Source organism: Bos taurus, chromosome 16, assembly GCF_002263795.3.
Source record: "Bos taurus isolate L1 Dominette 01449 registration number 42190680 breed Hereford chromosome 16, ARS-UCD2.0, whole genome shotgun sequence".
NCBI lineage: Eukaryota > Metazoa > Chordata > Mammalia > Artiodactyla > Bovidae > Bos > Bos taurus.
Genome location: NC_037343.1, coordinates 68,683,632 through 68,697,259, shown reverse-complemented (window position 1 = coordinate 68,697,259; position 13,628 = coordinate 68,683,632). Strand labels below are relative to the sequence as shown.

The 13,628-nt window shown below is 41.4% G+C and overlaps 1 long non-coding RNA gene across 1 annotated transcript in view; it reads left to right on the top strand.

The window, feature by feature from the left end:
• Nucleotides 1–13,628, top strand: part of LOC132342496 (uncharacterized) — a 199,700-nt gene that overhangs the window by 166,702 nt on the left and 19,370 nt on the right. The gene's annotated exons all lie outside the window — the stretch shown is intronic.

The window sequence follows — 13,628 nt, the reverse complement described above, 5'->3', positions numbered from 1 at the left end:
GGGGATGGATGCTCTGGTGTGCAATAGGTGTGGCTTTTTGTTTTTTGGTTTTTGTTTTTCAGAAAATAAAGGGGCAGTTTGCCTCAGTGGTTAATTTGATTCTCCATCTGTCAGGAGACAGAAGTATTTGCAGTTTTAAAATGATGTTTTTTCTTCCCAATTTCTGGTCATAAGATTAAAAGAAAAAAAATAGGCTGAAAGCATATCTTATAAAAAGGGAAGCAGAAAACTATGATTAACTGGACTTAAGGTGCATGAAATAACATGATGTTAATATACCAAGTGCTAGGTTTCTTCAGTCGTGTCCAACTCTGTGTCACCCTATGGTCTGTAGCCCGCCAGGATCCTCTGTCCCTAGGATTTTCCAGGTAGGAATAGTGGAGTGGTTGCAACGCCCTCCTCCAGAGGATCTTCCCCACCCAAGGATCGAACTTGCGTCTCTTATGTCTCCTGCATTGTCAGGTGGGTTCTTTACCGCTAGCGCCACCTGGGAAGCCCAGTATAATAAAATGGATATATGTCTTTTGGCCAGCCAGGCAGCACAACACCGAACCAGTTTGATTTTTTGAATGATCTCATTAGGTGAGGCTAAGTGGGAAGCAGAACCCTTCATCCCTTTTGCTATGGAAATTGAAAAAGGCCAGTTAGTCCCTCCCCCTGTCTCTGACAGCCAGAGCATGTGCGCCTGGTTTCAGCTCCACCATCAGGATGCTCCTGTCTGGGAACCTGTCCCTTGAGAAGCAGCTGAGGAGCTATGAGGCAGATCACACTCTGCGGTCGGCTTCCAGAGCTTTCTTGGCTCCTGTTTACATATCAAGCCTGCTTCTATACTTTGTGAACCCCTCTATGGTTTTATTAGTCTCACCTATGCATAAGAGAGTCAGTGTTCCTTTCTATGGCTTGCAATCAAGGATGCAGACAGGAGAATATGATGATAATCTTTCTGAGTCAGGAGACTGAATAATCCACAACATTGTTCTTTCTTGGGCTATAACCAGGCCAATAAGCAGCTCCTCTGTATTCCTTACCCAGGTTGTTGATCAATATAATTTTACTCATTTACCTTGCTTATCTCTTCCAACCGTAAAGATAGCAACATGGATCAGTGAACACAGGATATTTTTTGTCTGTTTTGTTCATGGCTGAATCCTCATGTTAGATAGTTTTTGTTTAGTTGCTCAACCATGTCCAACTCTTCTGTGACCCCGTGAACTGTAGCCTGCCAGGGCCTCTATCCATGGGATTTTGCAGGCAAGAATACTTGAGTAGGATGCCATTTCCTCTCCAGAGCATTTTCTGATCCAGGGATAGAACCTGCATCTCCATGTCTCCTGCATTGCAGGCAGATTCTTTACCAGTGAGCCACTGGGGAAGCTCCTTGTTAGATAGTACCTGGTTTATAATAGGCACTTAATAATTATTTGTTGAATGGGTGAAGGAATAAATGAATGAGTGGGAAAGGCATATGATAATAAAGACATCAACTGTATTACAGATATGAGATTATATTTGAGAATTGAGGAAATGTATGCACTTAGTTGCAAGGCCCCTTAGGCCACTGGAGGACATGTGTTCTCCAAGGGCAGACCAGCTGTCAAGAGTAACAGGGAGGGGGAGTGATAATTATGCCAGCTTATCACTTCTAAATCTGCTTACAGATAACGGGGGAGAGTGAGCCAGGGGTGGACAGAGCCCAGGAGCGTCATGACAGGGAAGCTTGCTGCACAAGGGAAAGAGCAGCAGGGGCTGAGAAGCAATGCTCTGTGGTAAGACTTTCAAAGAATAGCAAGGATATATAAGAAAGCCTTCCTAGGTGATCACTGAAAAGAAACAGAGGAAAACAGTAGAATGGGAACGACTAGAGATCTCCTCAAGAAAATTAGAGATACCAAGAAAACATTCCAAATCCTGAAAGATGATGCTATCAAAGTGCTGCACTCAATATGCCAGCAAATTTGGAAAACTCAGCAGTGGCCACAGGACTAGAAAAGGTCAGTTTTCATTCCAATCCCAAAGAAAGGCAATGCCAAAGAATGCTCAAACTACCGCACAATTGCGGTATGTTGAAGATGGTGCTGACAGGATTTCCTTGCTGGCTTGGCTCTTCTTTGTGAGAGGGGAAAAAAAAAAAAAAAAAAAACGTCAAGGATAGCTCTGAGGTGTTCACCTGAAACCTGGAGAGATGGAATGACCGTGAATTAATGTGAGAAGACCATGGACCGCGTGGTTTGGGGAAGGAAGATCCTGGCAGAGTTTTGGACACATTAGGTGGAAGACGTTCTTTAAATATGCAAAGGGAGTTGTTATATAGGCTGTGGGCTATACGAAGACAGAGTCTGGGAGAGAAATCTGAGCTTGGATGTGTAAGTTGGAAGCTGTTGGAATGTAAATAATTACTTACGATCACAGTCTCTAAAGGGGCTGAGTAGAGACAGAGAAGTGAGGAGGGCTGAGGACTGGGATCTGGGAGAGCACCAACATTAGGAAGTTTGAGAGACAAAGAGGCACCGTCACAGGAGATGAGAATGAGCAACCAGTGAGATGCGAGGAGAGTCAGGGAAATGTGGAATCCTGGAAATTACAAGGGAAGCCATGGCTATGCAGTGTCTTGGATACTATAGTGATCCCATGTATCAAACACTGCTGTGTGTTCAGCTAGGTGTGGACTGAGAATTGACCACTGGATTTGTCAATGTGATTGCTACTGGGGACCTTTACAAGAGCAGTTTCAGAGCACTGGTGAAAGAAATCCTGCTCAGGTGAATTTAGAAGAGAGGAGCAGAAGAGGGATTGTAGACAAGGAATGCAAATAAGTTTTTGGATAAATTTCGCTACAAAGCAAGGGCACAATCTGGCAAAGGAAGTGGTTCGGAGAGAAGTTATTTGAAAGTGGGGAAAATAAGAGCATATGTATAAAACACATTAGAGAAGAGCACAAATAAACCAGGAGAGCTTAAAGACTGGTGTTGAGTGTCTAGGTAAAGATGAAGGCTGAGGATGAGTAAGGAGGACTAGAAGCAAGAAGCCGACATCTCAGTGCTGATTGGATCGCGTGGGATGTGAGCAAGAGGGAGATTCTGTGAAGGGACTGGTGGAACTGATCCTATTCCCTTCATCACACAGGCAAGGAGACATGGGAACTTCTTGCCGGAACCCACTGCACAGCACACTGTATGTACTTCTTACAGGTGATAACAGTGTGCTTTCCGCAGCAATACTTTTCATGCCCAAGTCTTGGTTTCTTCGGCTGTAAAATATGGCTAACAGGGACACCTCATTAGTACACTGTGCATGCGAAGCTCTCAGAAGATTGTAGGACACATAGAAAACATGATTGTTATAATGGTCATTCTCAAGCAGCTCTTTTTTTCATCTTCACAAAACCACAAATTAGGTAATCCCTCTAATTTCTGCATTGTGTAGTAGGACTGATAGGAAAAGTATCTAATGGCCAGTTTATCATCTGCAGTGACCAAGGAGTGGCCATCAGCTATGGATCTTGAGCAGGGTTCTGGGGTCCCTTGCAGCGTGAAACATTATCCCTTTAGTCAGTGGACTGTGGAGAGGTGAGTGGATGAGGATGGAGTGGGAAGCCTGTGGGGACTACAGCCATGGTGACCAGGTGACAGCTATTTACAAACATGATACAATATTTCAGGATTATAACAGCCTGATGAATAGTGTGGATCCTATCTGAATTTAGAAAAGAATTATAATTTTCAGAGCGGGCAACATCAGAGTGGGCAACCTTTACTGAAATGTGTAATGGAGATGCTTCTTTCTGTTGGCTAGCTTAGTGTTTTAAAAGCAGGGAAAGTTAGCAGAAACAGAAACTGAGGATGAAAACGTTCCTCTACGTTGGCATGCCTCTATGTGTGTGCATATCGTGGAGGAAGGGGACATTTTTTCCTGGGCTGCCTCCTCTGCTTACCCTGCACAGAAGAACATTCTGATGTATTTATTGGTTAAATTGTTGGGAATATTGACTCACTGTGTGTGGAAGGCTGTGCATTTATTTACCCGTGAGTTGTTTCTACTGCAGCCTCCATCAGATAACCAGATGCATGAGGTCAGCTGTTTTTCTCCTTTTTTCTTGCCTTTATAAAATTCACTTGTTACTTTTTAGAATCCTGTACCACTTAACCAATTAGAGGATGATAGGAGCCTAGGTAGCCTTCTGATGAGGCTTTTAGTTTAGGTCAAGCGCTCTGCTGCTGTCTTTGATTTGGAATGGTGTCTTATATACTATTTTAATTCACTGAATGTTTTCATGGAGGAATTCATGGGTGTAGAATGATTGACCACACACAATTAAGGCACCTCTAGTTTCTCTAATTAACACCATTAAAGTCTCATTCTAACTGCTAACTAGTAAAATGAACTTTAAAATATAAAAGGAATGATTAATGTAAAGGGCACCCTGCTCCTTTAATAAATGACAGAAGTGTCAAGGAATATGTTTTCAAAAGAAGCAAGTTATTGAGGTGAAGAAACAAAATCACAGAGTATTTTAAGAAATGTAATAGATATTCCTGTAAGCTAATGCAATCCATGAAGATTATAGATTGATATAAAAGGTTAAGTAACTGTGAATAGCAAACATTTGAGAACAAAGACAATAGAAATCAAAGTTAATGAAAGCACATTTAGCAGTTGTCAGTAATGACACCATCAAAAACAAAAACACAGCAGACTTCATGAAATTTTCAAGAGGAGGGGAAGGGAAATGGTTAGATTAAGAGATGCATACCACTAAGGCTTCCCTGGTGGCTCAGAGGTTAAAGCATCTGCCCGCAATGCGGTGAGACCCAGGTTTGATTCCTGGGTCGGGAAGATCCCCTGGAGAAGGAAATGGCAACCCACTCCAGTATTCTTGCCTGGAGAATCCCATGGACAGAGGAGTCTGGTGGGCTACAGTCCATGGGGTTGCAAAGAGTTGGACATGACTGAACGACTTCACTTTCACTTTCACCACTTTGCTCAAAATGGCATATATCCAGAAATGATGGAGAACACAATTATTAACTGAACTTTTAACACACACAATGTGGATGATTGAATATTACCAATACATATTGTAAATCACTTTGTCCTTCTGCATTTGAAAGGTTTAGAAAATGATAGTTATAATGCTAAATTCCTTTGTAATTTGACTATCTCTTCATGTAAAGTATATAAATAAACATGTACTATCCGTTAGCTTGGGTCAAGTTCTCTGGAAACCAGATGCAGAGACACAGAGAGTGTGTGAAGGAAATTTAGTAGCGGGTACTCTTGGGATCAGCGCCTATGAGGGAGTGAGGGAAGCAGGTCCGTTGAACTGTGATGCACAGAGCCCTCAGCTAGAGTCTTTAGAGTGGCCCAGAATCAGTGAGTGACGTAAGGCAACTCTGGCTTCATACTCACATCAGCCAGCCGTTGGATACGAATTGCCCTTGTCAGTGGGACATAAACTTGGATGAGGCAGGTCCTCTGACTCAGGCAGAGTCTCAGCTCTGAGAGGTCAGCAGCCAACTGTCTCGGCAGCCTGTGGAAAGGGTGCCAAGAGCCTGAAGGGGCATCTGGGTGACATTCCACAGCACTCACCCCACTACTTGCTATGGAGTATTTTCTCTTAGGTAGGACATATGTCTTCATGTTATCCTTTTCTGCTAAAGAATAATATCCATTAACATTAGGGAGCTAGGCAGATCATATTGAAGGAGATTTTGTTAGGGCTATCTGAGAATAGCGTATAGAAGAAGAAAATAAGATTAAGAAAATCAAATTACCACTGTCCTAGGGCAGATTCTAATAAGTACTTTTCTAGACATTCAGTAATCTGTATTTATTCTTTATATCAATTACTGTAATATCCGACCCAGTGACCTGAGAGATTTAATGCAGCTACTAAAAAATATGCCTAATTTTCAATAGGCAACAGTTCTTGCTTGATAATAGCTGTGCTAATGTTACATTTGCTTCCTTGGGACTCTCAGCTTTATCATTTTTTTTTAGAATGGAAGTGATGTATGGCCCCTCAGACCCCTATGATTATCCTTATTCCATAGCTGTGAAAATAAGAAAGTCATATTCTGGAACATTTTGAATACATTTACCCGAAGAAAATGAGAACTGGGTTAAGACAAATAAATTGTTAGAACTTAATAGGAATTAAACCAGCTGCTTAATTTGGATCTGCTACATCTCACACTGGTTTCTTCAACAAAGCAGAAAACCCAGGAGGGCACCGTGGTGCCATACGGCTTGATTTCTGTATAGCAGTGATGCTATGACCAGTATGTCCTTCTGGAGACTTGCCCTCGTTGGCTCTCAAGACACTAGTTTCTTCATGATTATTACATTACTCCATTCCGCCAGCTCCTCCAGGCTCTATAAGGACTCCTTTTCCTCTCTCCACTCTTTATGTGTGAATGTCTCCCTGAGTTATTGTCACTTCTTTTTCATGCACATTACACTGGTCTGGGATGATGTAATTTATTTTATGGCTCCAAACCTACTGATGTTCTGTAGATGTTTAAATGTCTTGCTACAGAGTTCTAGATGAGCAAGTCCAATGGCCTGCTAGACAACTTCATTTGCATGTTCCACAGACGTATCAACTCAGCACATAAAACAGAACACACCAACTAATGATAATCATCCACTATTTTCTGCTTGGTGGCTGTCATTATCATTTATGGTCATTCCAGTTGGCCAACTAGGAAAACAAAATCATCCTTGACCTTGTCTCTCCTGCCACAACTGGTGCCCAATCTGTTTATTCTGTCTTGCTATCTCTTAAAATAATCTTCTTCTTCTCCCCTTATATTTCTGTATCAACTATGTCTTTTTTTTTTTCATTGCAACTTTGCCTTCTTTCAATGATTTTTAACACGATGAAAAAGATCTAATTTGCTAACAGTTGTGAGAGTTTCTTCTGAGGAAGAAATACTCTTTATGGGAATATGCCTTGATATGCCTGCTTGGGGGCAGCTGAACCACCCCAGACAGACAAGTGTACAGGAATCTGACATCAGAGCAGAGGGCATGCTGGCCAAATAGAGGGAAAACCATTTCTTGCTCCTGAGAATATGCCCAAAAGGAGTGAGAAAGTCACAGTGATACCATAAGGAAAGAGAAACAGGTAACTGCTTAGGGAAACCCAGTTAGACTCTAGTGGGCTGCAGTGGATGGCCAAGGGGATTTTGTGTTGTTGACATGTAAACCTTTCTGCATCTTACCTAAGAAAATGTCAGTGTAGTCTTCAAAACAAAATAAGAAAAAAAACAGTAAACTAAAGACTTGGTGTGGGCTTCCCTGGTGGCTCAGATGGTAAGGAATCTACCTGCAATACAGGAGATGCAGATTCGACCCCTGGGTGAGGAAGATCCCCTGATGAAGGGAATGGCAACCCACTCCAGTATTCTTGCTCGAGAATCCGTGGACAGAGGAGCCTGACGGGCTACAGTCCATGGGGTCGCAAAGGGTCAGGCACAACTGAGCGACTAACGCTCACAAAGACTTGGTATAAATGAAGAAAGTTTTTATTGTGTGTTTGAAATCAAAGAAGAAAGCTGGATTATCTATTGGGGTTGATATTGAAAGGGAATAGAAGCAGACTGGAGAAGCCAGGAAACAAAAACTCCCCAGGGAACTAGCAGAGTTCTCTGAGAGGACCCTGCCCTTGGGGGAATCCCAGGGCATTCTTACTATGTCACTACACGGGGTCAATGCTGCTGACATCAGGGTTACACATTGGTCACACTGTCATCAGAGCCACTGTGCTTTCTAAAGCACATCTTTTGCAAAATACTTCAGTGATTCCCTGTAGTTTCCACATAGAATCTACACTTCTCGTCGGTATAGAATCTATGCTTCTCATCAGTGAACACACAATCTATTACCGCCTGCACCAACATCTCTTGTCATTTTTCTCCCGTCTTTAAACTCTAGTTCAATGCAGGTAATAAACATGCCCTTGGTTTGACTCTCTTCTCTATGATTTGATGCCTACTTTCTTGTCTTTGTCTGGCTAAGCTCATATATTGGTAAACATGAAAATATTTTCCCTACCTTTTCCGTCTTCCCCTGCTTTTCCTCCTTTTTTCATTCACCTGACGCCTGAAACATCTGCTTCTGCATATTCATCAAGTTGGGAATTGGAGAAAAGAAATTTTCATTTCTTTGAATATATAACATGCCAATATTTGAATGGCATGTTCATGTAAGAAAACAGATACGGGTGATATGAGATGGAGAAAATAGCATTTATTGGAGTTCTTGGAGAAGGAACATATTTGGAAGAAACTCAGTAGGTATGCTTATGGAATTAGGAATGGTGGCTAAGTGATCAAGTTAGCTTTGTAGGTATACAAAGAAAATTACAACACAATGTGGAAAGTGTGATGGAAAGGGCCTGCAGAAGGACCTGCTAAGTCGCTTCAGTTGTGTCCAACTCTGTGCGACCCCATAGACGGCAGCCACCAGGCTCCCCCATCCCTGGGATTCTCCAGGCAAGAACACTGGAGTGGGTTGCCATTTCCTTCTCCAGTGCAGGAAAGTGAAAAGTGAAAGTGAAGTCGCTCAGTCATGTCCAACTTTTAGCGACTCCATGGACTGCAGCCTATCAGGCTCCTCCGCCCATGGGACCTTCCAGGCAAGAGTACTGGAGTGGGGTGCCATTGCCTTCTCCGGCAGAAGGACCTAAGGGAGTACAAAAAAAAAGACATTTGACTAATTTCAAGGACTAGGAGACTCTGTTTCTGAACCCTGAATGCCTGGATCCTAAAATAACTAGAAGCTATTTTCAGTATTCAGCCAGTAGAAATGATTCATTATTATTGCAGACCTGCCCATGCTAATTAAAATGTCAATTTTCTTTGCTTTCGCCTGGAATTATAATTAGCACACTGTAGAAATACCAATTTTGCTAGGTTGTTTTAAATTGATGAAGGTAAAGTCCCTTATAGATACTTGGACTTTTCCTTCTGTCTGGTGAGGCTTCTATGGCCATACTCATCTGCCATATTGTCCCAATTTAAAAATGTCAATTTCTCCTCTCTCCTGGCCCCCTTCTACCACTAGATCTTCTCTTGTACACAAATTCTGTCCATTTCCCTAAGCAAAATGCCTACTTCGTAAACTTGTGGTTTCACTGCTGTGGTAAAGTATAATTTCAAAGTGATATCTATTTCCCATTCTCTGATTTAAGCAAAACCTGTCTGTTTCATTATCCTCCTGGTGAGTTCCATTTGCCTCTCTATAGATTACATGTGACTTTCATTTGTGACAATGGGAGTTCTTCCTGTGAAATCAACTCAAAGAACCCCAACTGGGGAAGAAGAGAGTCTCAGGAAAAAATAAAAGCAGAAACATTTGTTCTTCAAGGATGTTCTAGGTCTTTTGATGCTTCTTTGACTGCTGCTTTGTGTGGGAGTGCCCTCCGAGGGGGCTAGATAGGGAAAGCACCTGGATTTTTTGTTCTTAGGACTTCTGGAACTTTTTTGGCTATGATTTTTCATATAATAATACCTTTCCAAAGCATCTGGTAAGTGTTTTAAGTGGTTTCACATCTATCGTCTTATTTGATTCTCCTAGCAGCTGTTTCCAAGACCCATGAAATTCTGGAGCTGAAAGATAGCTTGAGGTCATTTAGGTTAATCCTGTTCCTCTTACATTAAAAGAAGCCCATTCTAGAGAGATTAAGTGGTAAAATCTGACCATCACTACTACGTTTTGGCCTGTGCCCTGTTTTGAAGAAAATAGATCATCATAGTCTCAAATTCCTCCCTTCCCAATTCCCATTACGGAAAAGCCCATTCTGGGTTCTAGGTGAGTTCTAGGTGTTTTGCAGACAATGGAACTAAGGGCTTTAAATTTCTTCTACAAAGAAAAAAAAAAAAAAGGTTGTGATTGAATAGTGCTTGCTCCAGGGCCTACTTTTTATGCTCCTTTTTGGATTAACCTCATGCTAGTGATACCTAGCCCAGTTACACTTTGGTTCTCTCCTTTGATTCCTGGAGATAAGAAAATCATTTGTTTTTTGGGGTCATGGAGGGAGGGTAGATTTTGTAACCTGTCACTTACGCCAGTTCCTATGGGAGCTTTCAGGATTCCCAGGTGGCTCAGTGGTAAAGAATTCACCTGCCAATACAGGAGACACAGCTTTGATACCTGGGTCAGGAAGATCTCTTGGAGAAGGGAATGGCAACCCACTCCAGTAGTCTTGTCTGGAAAATCCCATGGGCAGAGGAGCCTGGCAGGCCTCAGTCCATGGAGTTGCAAAGAGTCCAACACAGATGAATGACTGAGCATGCAAGCATGGGAGATTTCAATCAAGATGTTTAATAACCCAAATAGGAACTAAGAGCCAATTTATAAATATCTGGAAGAGCCCCAGTCACCCACCACCCAGGATGCTATTCAGAGCTCAGTAGAGTTTGTAGCACAGTCCAGGGAGCCTGTAGGAGGCCCCTTATCCTTTGCCTTTGAATCTTGGTTGGACTGGCAGAGCTGATTTTTGACCTGACTACCCACTTAATCTCCTCATGGCAGATGGCAGAGGTAAAAGAGAAAAAAGTGGCCCATGACCTGACTCAGAAGATAGACTTTGCCCTGGTCAACTTACCATAAGTGGTCTCATGTGGATTCTGTAATCACATTAAGGGAGTATGATCTTTCCTACCTTAGCAAGGCCTTTGCCTCCAGCTCTGAACTCAGATTGGCAACTCCTCCTGCACAGGAGAAGGTTAACTAGAGCAGTATGGGGTCAGGAGGCAAAAAACTCCCTTCTCACACAAGGCTGACTTCAGAGAGCAGCTGTAAGGTAGGAATGCATTAATGCAAGCAGACTCCTTGGAACACAATAAGGACTCACCACAGTGTGGCTCTTATTGTTATTTTTTTTTTTAAGATTTTTTTATGTGGACCATTTTTTAAAGTCATCATTGAATTTGCTCCAGTACTGCTTCTGTTTTATGCTTTGGTTTTTTGGCCTTGATGTAGGTGAGATCTTAGCTTCCTACCCGGAGATGAACGTGCACCTCCTGCATTGGAAGGCCCTCGGCTCTTAGTATTCCTGGGTGCTCCTCATCCTCTGGGGAATTGTGATAACCAAAATAAATCCCATCATATAGGAAATATAAATGTTTGAACTACACTGGGAAAGGGAGCCCATAAGTAAGGTGAAATCTCTACTTTTTCCCCTAGCTGAGGGGTCCAGTCTTGGTGAGCAGTAATTAAAGCTCCAGGAATCTTTTCATTTTTACCTGTTGAGACTAGGAGAAACCACCTATCAACTTCTATAGTTTTAGCAGATGTTCGTTCAGTTACAGTTTTACTCAGACACCCTTTTAAGGGCTTATCTCATGTCCTTCTGTATGCCCTTGTACTAAAACATCTGTTTTGTATGTCTCTGACTGAATCATTCTAGGTTGATGGAAAACGCTGTCTCCTATTAATGCCTCCTATCATTGTGCCTTCCAAGCTATTAATGCCCCTGAATTTAGGTGTTCAAGTGCTCTGTTAGTTTAGTCCTATTTATTAAAAGTTTAGGAAGTTCATGATTCCAAATACTTTCTAGGTCTTACCATCAGAGTAGCTCAAAGCCAGGCAGCTGGTGTGTAATCTAAGTTTTACTATTAATACTTACTTGTGCTAGAACTCTGATCAAGATACTTAGTCTTCATTGGTATTAGTTTCCAAATTTGCAGAACAGAGGTAATAATAGAACAACCAAACAGGATTAAAAGAATTAATATACAGAAAGCACTTAGGGATCTATTGAATGCTTACAGTAGACATCACCACTGCAATTATTCTGTAACTAAAATTAATATTATCCTAAAGGCAATCAACCCTGAATATTCATTGGAAGGACTGAGGCTAAAGCTGAAGCTCCAATACTTGTTGAGAAGAGCTGACTCATTGGAAAAGACCCTGATGCTGGGAAAGATCGAAGGCAGGAGGAGAAGGGGGCAGCAGAGGATGAGATGGTTGTATAACATCATTGACTCAATGGACATGAGTTTGAGCAAACACTGGGAGATAGTGAATGATGGCGAAGCCTGGCATGCTGCAGTTCATGGGGTTGCAAAGAGTCAGACATGACTTCAGAACTGAATAACAACAAAAGCAATATTAAGATCCCTCCCACACAGGGAACTATATTTAATATCCTATGGTAAACCATAATGGAAAATAATATAAAAAGTATGTATATATATGTATAACTGAGTCACTCTGCTATATAGCAAAGATTGGTACAACATATTAAGTCAATTATGCTTCAATAAAAAAATAGATTCTTTCCCATAATGCTTTATGGGGACCATGTAATTTATGAAATATGTTACTACCTTACTGCCTTGCAGTATCAATATCAACTTTGGGTCTTGGGATTCCCTCATTGTTGGAAAGATGCCATAAACTATAAGGAGATAAGAAATTTTGGAAATGAACATGTAAATAAAATAAAGGAAAACTCAACTACCATCTAAAAACAAAAATGATTCAGTAGTTTTTAATGTATCAGTAACTGTTCTCACTAGAAACTAAAGTCCATTTAATTTAAGAACTGATATAATTCTTCCAGCAACAGACAAACAATGCTACAGAGATTTTTTTTCTACTAAAAGAGAATGGAGTAAGCTCTGTACATGAGTAGGAACATTCTAGAACTCTCTGCCAGGATTTCATTTACCTAGAGATTTCAGTCTTGTTCTAAAAGCTAAATTATTTGAATGCCCTTGTATTTGTCTATAGACTTTCCTGTTTTTTTTTCTTCAGCTGAGGTCAGTGATTTTCTATATTAGTGACTAAGATGACTGTTAAGACTGCTGTATATAAACCTTGTATACTGTGCTTTAGATCAGTTTGAGGGATTTTTGAAGGATAGTTTTGATTATAAACAATTACGGCTTTAACTATGGAGACACAGGATTAATTTTCCTGCCACTGATCCCCTGCAGGTTGGCCTTCTAGTTAAGTAATTGAGTTTCCTTGAAGTTCCATGCAGACTGGTTTTGAGTCAGTGCTTAAGATGATCAGTCCTAGTCAACCGCAAATTTGGACACTGACCTCCTATCTTCATCCATACAATCATGGCAGGAAGGTGCTGGAGTTATCCTCAACAGTGAATACTTAAGATGAAAGGATATGATCGGAACCAAGGCTCCATTAACTAACGTTGCTGTTGTACCTTGGCCCCTGTTCAAACCAGGAAAGGGAGCATGTTTCCTTAATTATGCAGCATAGGAGCCCTAGAGGCCCAAAGTTTGGGTCCCTCTTTTATCATCTGAAATACAAATACGATAGATTTCCAAGCAAGTCTGGTATATGGGACCATTGGCTATTTGCACCAAATTGTGTGATAACCATAGCTTGTATGGGTGCATACTAAGTTGCTTCAGTCATGTCTGACTCTTTGTGACCCCACTGACTGTGGCCTGTCAGGCTCTTCTGTCCATGGGATTCTCCAGGCAAGAATACTGGAGAGGGTTGCCATTCCCTTCTCCAAGATGGAATAGTATACGTACATAGATTTTATACATTTACAAATCTTACTTTTTAAATTTTAAAGAGGTAGAATTCTCCCATTGCTTCCTCTGTCTTTTCCAGCAGAGTTAGAAGGTTAATGAAGGCATAAG